This window comes from Salmo salar, chromosome 08, assembly GCF_965601325.2.
Source record: "Salmo salar chromosome 08, fSalSal1, whole genome shotgun sequence".
Lineage (NCBI taxonomy): Eukaryota > Metazoa > Chordata > Actinopteri > Salmoniformes > Salmonidae > Salmo > Salmo salar.
The window spans coordinates 14415253-14428332 of record NC_138298.1 but is presented as its reverse complement, the minus strand read 5'-3'; the positions used below and the strand labels follow the sequence as shown (position 1 = coordinate 14428332).

The 13080-nt window shown below is 39.4% G+C and overlaps 1 pseudogene; it reads right to left on the bottom strand.

The window, feature by feature from the left end:
* Positions 1-4050: 4050 nt before the first annotated feature.
* Positions 4051-5135, bottom strand: LOC123744164 (caspase a-like; annotated as a pseudogene).
* Positions 5136-13080: the final 7945 nt, after the last annotated feature.

Here is a 13080-nt window from a genome sequence, read left to right as displayed (position 1 = left end):
AATTTCAATAGAAACTTGTAAAAATAGACAAGATCCTGCAACCATGGAGAGGTAAATACCTGTCTATTTATGGAAGAATTGCCCTGATTAACTCCTTAGTCATATCTCAGTTTACTCACTTATTTATGGCGCTGCCTACTCCTGATGATTAATTTTTCAAATCATATGAGCAAAAAATATTTTGCTTTATCTGGGACGCTAAACCAGACAAAATAAAATGAGCCTATCTATATAATGAATATGAATTGGGTGGGTTGAGATGATTAAATATAAAAGCACTAAACCTCTCTCTAAAAGCGTCACTCATTCAAAAGTTTTATTTGAACCATAAATGGTTCTCAAGTAGATTAATAAGAAAAGCTCATCCATTGTTTAAAAATTGCCTTTTTGCCTTTGTGCAGATTGCCATGTCTCATTTTCGATTAATTGAAAATGATACTTTTTTCAAAGTATCTGTCTTTTTCAAACAAGCATTGCAGAGCTGGCTACAATTTCAATTTCATCCCCCTGAAAAGATACAACAAATATTATGGCTGAACTCAAATGTGCTGGTTGATAAAATACCTGTATTTATGAGAAAGATGTTTGAAAAGGGTATTTTGTTCTTAAATTATATTGTAAATTGTAATGGTAGAGTTATGTCCTTCATGGAGTTATCAGAATTGTACGGGAAGGTCTGCTCAATCCAAGAGTACAACCAATTGATAACAGCATTGCCCTAAAAATGGAGGAGGCGGGTGGCAGCGGGAGGAGGTAGGGAACTGGTCTGTCTGCCCAATATAAAGGTTCAAAACTGACGGAGGAATAAAAATAGCATAAATAGGAAAGTATACCAGTTTCATTTGAGGACCAGGATGTTGACAACTGTGCCATACAGATTGCAAAATAGTTGGGAAGAGATTTTTCATGTACCGATTCCATGGTACAGGGTGTATGAGTTGATATATAAAACAACGCAAGATTCAAGACTTTGTGCTTTTCAGCTAAAATTATTATACAGAATTCTTGCCACCAACAAAATGTTGAATATTTGGGGCATAAAATCATCGAAGCTCTGCAGATTTTGTTGTGAGGATACAGAATCAATAGACCATTTATTTTGGTATTGCCCTCAGGTAGCCTGTTTCTGTTCTCAGGTTCAGGAATGGCTGAAAATGCATAGCATTGATCTAAAATTAACCCTAGAAATAGTACTGTTAGGAGATCTGGAGAGACCGGGGTCAGTCAATTACTAATATACTAATACTCTTAGTAAAAGTATTTTTCTTCAACACGCAATCTGTAGATTCTATTCAATTAGATAGATTGAAATTGTACGTTAAACATCATAGCATAGTTGAAAGATATGTGTTGCGTAGAAACACGAAGTGGGTGGCCAGCAGAGATAGATGGGATGGGCTTAGGGTTGGTATGTGGAATTGGAGACAAGTGGGAGTGGAGTTGCTGTGTGAGAGAGAGAATGATGGTCAAAAGATAAAGGGAGAAAAAAAGTCAAAATAAAAAATAATAAAAGTACATTCGAATGACACTAAGTGACAGTGTTTTTACAACTAATGCCGGTTTGCCTGAGGCTGATGCCGTGCAGGTGTTTGTACACATGCATATACACACACTCTCATTCAAATAAACACATACAAGAACACACACATACTGTAACGGCTGTCTTCGTGAAGAGAGGACCAAGGCGCAGCGGGTTGCGTGCTCAACATTATAATTTATTAAATGTGAACACCAAAAACGACAACAGGAAACAGTTTTGCATGCTACACCAACACAATGCAAAAACAACAACCCACAAACCCCAGGTGAAAAACACACTCCTAATATATGACTCCCAATCAGGAACAACGAGAACCAGCTGTTCCTGATCGGGAGCCACACAGACCAACAAAGAAACAGACATACTAGAAAAACCATACAACACAAACCCTTCTGCCACGTCCTGACCAAAATACTAATACAATACTCCCTCTGCTGGTCAGGACGTGACACATACATGTAATAGTGCCAGACATGCACACAAACATATAAAGTAGGCATTGCTGTTATGATTTTAGTTGTCCTTGATGTCCTTTGTTTAAAATTGTTTTTTTTGCAATGTTGTTTGCTGTTTTCTTCTGTCTTTCCCTTTTTTCTCTTTAGTTCATTCTCTTGGTTGTTGGTGCATTGGGGGGTTCTTGGGGGTGGGGAATGTAATTTAATTGTATTTAAAAAAAAAAAAATGTTTCGGGGGGAATGTGGGAGGGGTCTCGAATGGTTGAGGGACAGCTATTGGGGAACTGTGGGGGGGATCTTGGAGGGTTCGGGTTTCACAAAATTGTGATCATGAAAAAGGAAACTATGACAAATATTTTATATCACTATCATGCACACGCACCCTGACACAAGGATGGCTCTGTTGTGGAAAGACTGATACATGTTTGATAGTGTCTTGATGCTGTATTGTTTGTCCTTCATGTTCTAAAACTTTAATGTTACCCCTTCCTTGTGGTTTTTGTAATAAATAATAAAAAATAATAATAAATAAATAACAAAAAATATATTAAAAAAAATTAATTATGTTTACATATCTTGCATTACTCATCTCATATGTCTATACTGTATTCTATACTATTCTACTGTGTCTTAGTCTATGCCGCTCTGACATTGCTCGCCCAAATATTTATATATTCTTAATTCCATTACTTTACTTTAGATTTGTGTGTATTGTTGTGAAATTGTTAGATACTACTGTTAGATATTACTGTTAGATATTACTGCACTGTTGGAACTAGAAATACAAGCATTTCGCTACACCCGCAATAACATCTGCTAAACACGTGTATGTGACAAATAAAATGTAATTTGATTTGATTTAATGATCATGCTGTTTACACAGCTTCTTGATATGCCACACCTGTCAGGTGTATGGATTATCTTGGCAAATGAGAAATGCTCACTAAGAGGGATGTAAACAAATTTGTGCAGAACATTTGAGAGAAATAAGCTTTTTGTGTGTATGGAACATTTCTGCGATCTTTTATTTCATCTCTTAAAACATGGGACCAGAACTTTACATGTTGCATTCATATTTTTGTTCACTATAATTTACCCGAGTGGAAAATTATAGTGGCGCAGTGGTCTAAGGCACTGCATCTCAGTGAAAGAGGTGTCACTACAGTCCCTGGTTTGAATCCAGGCTGTATCACATCCGGTGTGATTGGGAGTCCCACAGGGCGGCGCACAATTGGCCCAGCATTGTCCAGGTTTGGCTGGGGTAGGCCGTCATTGTAAATAAGAATTTGTTCTTAAAACTGACTTGCCTAGTTAAAAAAAAGGTTAAATTACATTAAAAATTATAATAATAATAATTACTGCATGGTGAAGTCACCATGGATGGCTAAAACTCCTTTAAACCAAAACAGGCTAAAATTTGAGGCAGTCTTTTCAAACAGCTCTTACACTAAAAAGGAATTATCATCATGTACACAATTTGATTAGCCGAATTATGTGTGTTAGAGCAGGGCTGGAAAGAAAAGCCTACCGAGGCTACCCAGTATCTCCAGGAGGATGTGTTTCATTTTGATAATAATACATAATTTGCTTTTGATAAAATAATATGTAAAAAAGTTCATTAAAATAATAAAATCAAAGCATACTAGTGATGGTATTAACAGGAGAGTATACATAACACTTTATTGTGCTCTATGGTTTCATAGGGATTACAAAACAAATGCACTAAACCAATGTTCCTCCTTTATTCCTCCTTTGTGAATACAGTACAATTCATCAATTATCACAGATTCTCAGAGGCCCGGGAAGTCCTTTGTTAGAGTGGTTGACATCTGGTTTGGGATTCTCAGAGGCCTGGGAAGTCCTTTGTTAGAGTTGTTGGCATCTGGTTTGGGATTCTCAGAGGCCTGGGAAGTCCTTTGTTAGAGTGGTTGACATCTGGTTTGGGATTCTCAGAGGCCCGGGAAGTCCTTTGTTAGAGTGGTTGACATCTGGTTTGGGATTCTCAGAGGCCCGGGAAGTCCTTTGTTAGAGTGGTTGACATCTGGTTTGGGATTCTCAGAGGCCTGGGAAGTCCTTTGTTAGAGTGGTTGATATCTGTTTTTTGATTCTCAGAGGCCCGGGAAGTCCTTTGTTAGAGTGGTTGACATCTGGTTTGGGATCTTGTTCAAAGCGATGCATGACCTGCGTGGGAGGAAATAGAAACAGCATATCTAGTTATTTTGCTTTAAAGGGATAATTCATCCCTGAAGACAAAGCACTGTTACCTGGTCTCTTTTCAGATACTTGCTTTTCTAAACAATTCATAAATATGATCCTCACAGGCATAGATATTATTTATTCTTATTTTAAATGCCTCCATGATGAGCTGTACAAACAATGTGCTATGTCTATGTCTGTAGGACTTAGTATCTGAGGTGGGAATAGAATGAGGGTTTACACTGATTTAAAAACAATATAATGCATGTTAATGTGACCCACTAATCTGGTGTGCAGGACAGAAGGGAGATGAAGCTCTTCTCTCTGTGTTACCTCCTGATAGAGTCATTCTCTTAGCCCAGACACCACATCACTGACCCAAACAGACCATTCCTTGACTGAAACAACAAACATGCAAATCATCTGTAGGCTTTCTACATAATTATATCAAAAACAGTGAATGTTTACAAACATTTTTGAAACGCTAAAAGAAAATGCAAGGATCACTTCCCCTGCAGGCCTGAATGAGAATGACTTTGGATTTGTTGCTCAAGGCTTTGCAGTTCAAATGTGTGAATATGTTGTTGATGGGGAAGACGCCAGGTTTAGGGTAGTTTATCTTTAGTGGACAAGGATGTTTCCCAGCTCCCCTGGGACATGGCGATCACGAAGACGCTGTCCGACAAGGACCACTCCTCACGTTTAGAGAAAGCTTGCACATCTCATGCAAGAGCACACTAAAACTCAGTCACAGCGGAGACAAACCTTTGACTACTAAACATATAGACATTCTTCTAGAAGCAGGAGAGATGCTTTACCCCTTGTGTACCTGGCCAGACAGGTTCCTGTGTGTCCATGTTCACCTAGTCCTTCTCCACCACTCTCCTCAGCATGTTGTCATCATCAAACTCCACATTGTTTATGAGCAGGGCCAGGTGCTTCCAACCAGATTAATGAGGATAAATCTGATAGATGACAGATGCAAAGGTTATTTAACGCCTCGATCACACCTACTGTACAGATTTATTGGGCAAAATGGTGCACAGTATCATCTGGATATGCGTGCAACAATAGTTTAACATTCACCTTCTGCTCCCATTTCTGTCAAGCCGTCTATGCATACAATTTGATGCATACGTTCAATATATCCTGCTTTACAAGTGGTGCTAAAACCACTGTGTAATAACATTGTTACTCAGTTATTGCGGTTTGTCAAAATTTGATGGTTTGTTTACACTGTTGGACTATCCTTTCACGGCAAGATGATATATACTGTATATACTTTTTATGACTTTAGATTAACTGAAATGATTGTGTTCCGTAAACACAGGTACCCCCAGGGGTTCATATGTAAGGTCGTTGGTCTAATATGATAACTATAAACAGAGGCTGGAAATTATTTTGGGGCACTCTGATATGGTAGCCAGATAAGAAATACTAGCGGCAGCCCTGATTAATTTGATTCAATGCAATTCAATCTTTGACGACTGCAACCATTGAAATACAATTTATTTATGCCAATTAATAAGCCATTATCAACATCAAATCTATGTTTATTTTGTGCACTGTCAATTGCTCACTGTCACCCTATGTTTACATATTATTGATTTCACACAGAAAAATGATTTGTTTGCAAATGCAACTGGGGCCATGTAAACAACTGTTAGGCTACTCATTTTGAATCAACCGGTGTGACCCTAAAAGTCTGTGTTCGACCGGGCACAGTAAATTGATTTGGTTGCAAAAGTTACTGGCCTGCCCTACACATTAGAAGGCCTTTCACCATATATGCGGTAAAGAGGTCAATCAAACTTGACCAAAACAATGGAATTGCCATGGAATTGCCTTGTGGGAAAGATCCCAAGTCTCCTCATTGACCCCCAGCAAAATCTGCCTACATTTTAGTGTATTTCACACTATGTTGAGGTAAAAATCGGAGTATAATGCTTGTATGGATGTCAATCCCAACACATGTTCATGTCATCATTACTATTCAACTGCATTACAGTTAAAAATGACTTTGACTACCACTTAGCTGGCGACTGCAATAGCCGGCGACGTGTAAGCATTTTAAACTTGTAACCTTGAGATGTTTGTTTAAAACACCAGGATGGGATGCAACGTTCCATCGCTCATGGGAATTAAGACATACCGGTCTTACCAACCGCTCTGTACTTCTGACGGGACCACCCAAATAGCCTGCTTTGAAGGAGAGTGTCTAACTGTGTTTAGTATACCCACACCTGGATGATACGGCACTCTTGATACCCCTGAACATGAAGAACCTCTGGCAGAAACAATGTGGTTTTATGGTACCTGTCACACCCTGATCTGTTTCACCTATTACTGTGATTGTCTCCACCACCTCCAGGTGTCACTTGTTTTTCCCAGTGTATTTATCCCTGTGTTTCCTGTCTCTCTGTGCCAGTTCGTCTTGTATGTTTCCAAGTCAACCAGTGTTTTTCTCCGTTCTCCTGCTTTTTGCATGATCCTTTTTCTAGTCCTCCCGGTTTTGACCCTTGCCTGTTTCTGGACTTTGTACCTACTTGCCTTGACCATGAGCCTGTCTGCCACTCTGTTCCTCCTGGACTCTGATCTGGTTTTGATCTTTTTGCCTGTCCACGATCATTCTCTTGCCTACCCCTTTGGATGAATAAACATTAAGACTCCAACCATCTGCCTCCTTTGTCTGCATCTGGGTCTCGCCTTGTGCCTTGATAGTATCACCGTTCTGAGATCCGGCCCACGCCTGGACGATACGGCACTCTTGATACCCCTGAACACGAAGAACCTCGGTCAGAAACAATGTGGTTTTATGGTACCACCGTTCTGATATCCGGCCCACACCGGGTTTGGGGACTTTGGCAACCAGTAACTTTCCCCCACTGACCGAGCCACTTGGGAGCACTGTTGTCACAGTAAGTGCTTGGGGAGGAGGGCCCCGAGAACACGGCCCCTCCCCCGGCCTCCAGCTAGGATCGTGAGGTCTGCTTCTTCCCCCGCTCCGCAGAAGAATCTGCTTTCACCCCGTTCTCCTTTCGACCCAGCACAGCGTCTGTACCAAGATGTCCGCAGCTGTCCAGAAGCACCAAGATGGTCAGAAACCAAACCTCAAAGCCGCCCCATGGCCCGGGGCAACCCGACTCTGGCCTGGACCCTTACCTTCATGCCTCAGGAACTGCCGGCGCTAAATATTTTCGTGGGAAAAGGACCCGTAGTGCTGCGTCCAAAGTACACTTTGTCCAGCTGATCTGTCAAGAACCGGCACTGTTTATTCTGAAAAACTGTGCTAGGGTTAGCCCCCTTGTTTGAGCGAAGTAACTCACTAGATTTCCCTACACCGACGGTGTGCAAACGAGCATAAAATGTAAGAAATTTGGTGCAAAATTGTTGGAGGAGATCCTCCTGCAACTAGAATGCTTAGCATATTATAATATATAAATGGAGAACCACCCCATGGGCACACACTGGTTGAATCAACATTGTTTCCATGTAATTTCAACAAAATTACATGGAACCAACGTGGAGTAGACATTGAATAGACGTCTGTGCCCAGTGGGACTGATCTATCCTCACACTTCCCTCGAATATTGTCCACCTTAAACTTTGGGGTGATGAGGACATCAGGCGCTCCTCCTGCTGTGATATCTGGGGCAATGATGGTGCTGCAGGGAAAACACAGCATGTTACATTTCATTTGCGGTATCTGCTAAGTTCTTACTAACTCTTATCAAGTCCTAGAGAAGTTTGGGACTGTGACAGATGTCACTGAATGTTCACGCAATCATCTGGGCAGGATGCCCGGGGGCCAGACCCGATTTGTAATGGATCGCTCTCCTGAACTCAGGCAATCATCTTCTCAATGGCTGTGCCCCCTTTCTTCCGCACCTTAAGTATGAGGCCTGATCTGCCCTAGCGCTGTTCTCTGAAACTACATTTCCATTAATTTGTCCAGTGATTTTTTTGTGTCCCGACTTCCGCCGAAGTCTGCTCCTCTCCTTGTTCGGGCGGCGTTCAGTGATCGACGTCACCGGCTTTCTAGCCATCGCCGCTCCATTTTTCATATTTCCATTTGTTTTGTCTTGTTCCATACACACCTGGTTTTCATTCCCTAATCACACTGCATGTATTTAGTCCTCTGTTCCTTTCCATGTCTTTGTGTGAAATTGTATTTATGTTATGTGGGTATTGTTACGCGCCATACTTTTGTCTATTCTTCTTTGTTTGGGCACATTTATGTACTTTTGTGCTTTCATTGGACCGGAATAAAAAGTGTGCCTGTTCTCTACACTCTGCTCTCCTGCACCTGACTTCGCCTCCAGTACACACCCTTTTATTTAATTTTTATTTGTATTATTTTTTTAGGGGAGGATCAGCTTAATATTGCGGAAAGAATATTGCTTCCATCGCTGTAATTGTCTGCATCATTTCCAATCCCCCATTTATTTTTGGGGTAAATATATATATCCATACACGCATGCATACATATACACATATATACATACACATACCTATATAGACATACATACTTTTTTAAAGAATATACCTTTATTATTATTCCCCGCAAACCCTACCGCCCAATTGGAGTAAACTAATAAACACTTCGGCTTTTACCTTCAATTTATTCATCTTATACACAATAGTTATTTTTTGTTTGTTTTTAGTCCTTCCTCTATTTCTGATGTCCATCCAGTTTGATTTCTATTTGTAACTGTGCTATATCACAAAAGTTCTGAACCTACATACATTTTACAGACCCCGTATGTTTTACATTGTTTATCTTGTTATTAGTCCCACCCTTCAGCTCCATTCAACCCCTCCCATCTATCCATCAACATCATCCATTTCGGATTTCTATTTGCCATATATTTTTCAACTGTGCTGTGATGCTTCACAAAACAATTGAACCTTTCTATTCTCATAGGTTCTACAGATTGTAAATTAAAAAATAAACATTTTTGCTAAAATAATTATTATATTATTGATTGATTGACTATGGTTTTTCAAATCACCCAGTATTGCTATCTGCAGCATTAGTTCTAGGCAAATCTTGCAATTCTTCAGCCATTCCTTGACCTGTGACCAAAAACGAGCTACATATGGACAATACCAAAATAAATGATCTAATGACTCTGTCTCCTCACTGCAGAATCTGCAGAGCTGGGAAGATTGTATCCCCCATATATATAACATTCTATTAGTTGCAAGAATTTTGTATAGTAATTTAAGTTGAAAAATTCTAAGTTTTGAATCCGCCGTTGTTTTGCGTATCAATTCATAAACCATGTGCCATGGAATGGGCACATCGAAAATCTCTTCCCAACTATTTTGCAATTTATATGGCACAGCTATCAGTTTTTTGGTCCTTGAATAAAATTGGTATATGTTTTTATTTATCACACTTTTCTTTAACCATTTATGTTCTTTAATACAGGACCGACATACAAGTTCCTTACTTTTTTCCCCTTCTACTTGCCTCTTCCATTTTTGTTGTAATGCTGCAATTAATTGGTTGTAATTTTGGGTAGAGCAGACATTTCCATATGTCTGTGTTAGCTGCATGTGACATTACTCCGCCAGTCCCATTTATAATATCATTCACTAAAATTATACCTTTTTTTAAAATTTCTTCAAAAAATACAGTTTTTTTAATCAATGACTATATTTGAATTTAACCACAATATTTGTTGTATTATTTGTTCTGTCTTTTCATGTGGATAAACTGAAATTGCAACCAACTTTCTAAGGCTTGTTTAAAAAAGAAAGATATTGGGCAGGTGTCCAGTACACACCCTTACATTTTGTCTAATATTTAGAAAGTTTGCATAGTAAATAGAAAACAATTGCCTTCTAAGGTGTTTCCAATGAACTGTCTTGTTGATAAAAACAGCTGGAACGAATGAAACACATTAAAAAAAATGTTGAATAAAAAGTGGTTGAAGTGTTTCCATTATCCATTTAGGCAGGAGTTGCTTGATCACTGGCTTCGAATGTCTTCTGAGGCTTGGACAGCTCCTTGTTTGGTGAAGGAAATACGATTTAATCAGAGCAATGATTTAAACGTTGTTGAAGTGATTTCTAAGTCTTATGCATTTGCTTTGTGCATGGATGTGCAGTCCATTTTAAGTTGTAATTACAAATGTATTCAGGATGTAAGCAAAGATTCCAAGAAATAGATAATTTTGGGGATCATGCCTTACATTACTAATGTGTTCTGGCAGTATGTGTTTGGGAGAACTGATGAGAGAGAAACAAATTACATTTACATTTTTACATTTTAGTCATTTAGCAGACGCTCTTATCCAGAGCGACTTACAGTAGTGAATGCATACATTTCATACATTTAATTTAATTTCATGCATTGTTTTGTACAAATAAAGTATCACATGCGCACACACACACACATGATCAAATTAACTGTTCAGATCGAATACAAATCGAGGTTGATGGTGCGTCTCCTGCGTAGGTATTGGTTTTGAGGGCTAAAGTGAAAGTTGTAGGCCTATAATCAGGGTTGGTAGCTTACTTTCTAAATGTAATCCATTACAGTCACTAGTTACCGTGATTTCCGGACTATTGAGCGCACCTGAATATAAGCCGCACCCACGGAATTAATATATATATTTTTTTTAACATCAATAAGCCGCACATGTCTATAAGCCGCAACACCTCGGCCGTCTGCTCTCTGTGTGTTGACCCAGTTTTCGAGCTCATTTTCTAGTTCGGGCCATCTGCTTTTTCTTCCCTCTGAAAGCTTTAGTTGTCTTTTTGCACTGAGTCAATTCCTCACGCTGCTGTTTTCAACGTCTTATCATCGACTCATTAGCCTCTATGGGCTAGGCGGGACGAATTCGTCCCACCTACGTAACAGCCACTTGAAGCCTGTGGCGCGATTTTCAAAACCTTAAAAATCCTATTACTTCAATTTCTCAAACATATGACTATTTCACAGCTATTTAAAGACAAGACTCTCGTTAATCTAACCACACTGTCCGATTTCAAAAAGGCTTTACAACGAAAGCAAAACATTAGATTATGTCAGCAGAGTACCAAGCCAGAAATAATCAGACACCCATTTTTCAAGCTAGCATATAATGTCACAAAAACCCAGAAGACAGCTAAATGCAGTACTAACCTTTGATGATCTTCATCAGATGACAACCCTAGGACATTATGTTATACAATACATGCATGTTTTGTTCAATCAAGTTCATATTTATATCAAAAACCAGCTTTTTACATTAGCATGTGACGTTCAGAACTAGCATACCCCCCGCAAACTTCCGGAGGAATTCGCTAACATTTTACTAAATTACTCACGATAAACGTTCACAAAAAGCATAACAATTATTTTAAGAATTATAGATACAGACCTCCTCTATGCATTCGATATGTCCGATTTTAAAATAGCTTTTTGGTGAAAGCACATTTTGCAATATTCTAAGTACATAGCCCAGGCATCACGGGCTAGCTATTTAGACACCCGGCAAGTTTAGCACTCACCATAATCATATTTACTATTATAAAAGTTTGATTACCTTTTGTTGTCTTCGTCAGAATGCACTCCCAGGACTGCTACATCAATAACAAATGTTGGTTTGGTCCAAAATAATCCATCGTTATATCCGAATAGCGGCGTTTTGTTCGTGCGTCCCAGACACTATCTGAAATGGTAAATCAGGGTCGCGCGCATGGTGCAATTCGTGACAAAAAAAATCTAAATATTCCATTACCGTACTTCGAAGCATGTCAACCGCTGTTTAAAATCCATTTTTATGCCATTTTTCTCGTAAAAAAGCGATAATATTCCGACCGGGAATGTCCATTTAGCTAAACTGAGGAAAGTAAACAAAGCTTTCGGTCGACGCGGGCACGAGCCTGAGGGTCACAGTACTGTAACCAGCCACTACCCAAACGCGCTACTTTTTTTCAGCCAGAGCCTGCAAAGCCACGATTCCGCTTTTTGCCGCCTTCTGAGACCCTATGGCAGCCGTAGGAAGTGTCACGGGACAGCTAAGATCCTCACTCTTCAATAAACAGAGACAAGAAGAACGACACCTTGTCAGACAGGCCACTTCCTGCCTGAAACCTTGTCAGGTTTTTGCCTGCCAAATGAGTTCTGTTATACTCACAGACACCATTCAAACAGTTTTAGAAACTTTAGGGTGTTTTCTATCCATATGTAATAAGTATATGCATATTCTAGTTACTGGGTAGGAGTGGTAACCAGATTAAATCGGGTATGTTTTTTATCCAGCCGTGCCAATACTGCCCCCTAGCCCTAACAGGTTGACCAAGTTCCCATGCAGCAGCTCTATTTCCTTTTCCAACAGCCAGATCAATCGCCTTCAACTTGAAAGCTGCATCATATGCATTTCTCCGTGTCTTTGCCATGATGAGCGTGACAAAATGACTACCGTAATCAGAATGATGGGAAGTTTGAGAGCGCTCGATTTAATCTAAACAGTAAACAAAGAAGTTGTTTGACCATAACCCGTTCGGCAATTTCATTGGTCTAATAAAAGCTTCATGCCGCCAAATAACTGAGCACGTCACAGAATGTGTTTTTTATTTTTTATTTATTTGAAAGCGGGAAAAATCCATATATTAGCCGCGCGTCATTGTTTAAGCCGCGAGGTTCAAAGCGTGGGAAAAAAGTTGCGGCTTATAGTCCGGAAATTACGGTACCTGTCCAAAATTGTAATCATTAGTAACAACTTTTGGATTACCCAAACTCAGTAACATAATTTTCTCCTTAATTTAGCAAACTTAAAATGTGCGCCTTTTTTCAATGCTCAATTGAATGTCATTGAGAAAACAGAAAGGTGCGACATGTATAATGGAAACAGTAGATATGGGACACATTTTCAAAAGAAATTGATCCAAGAT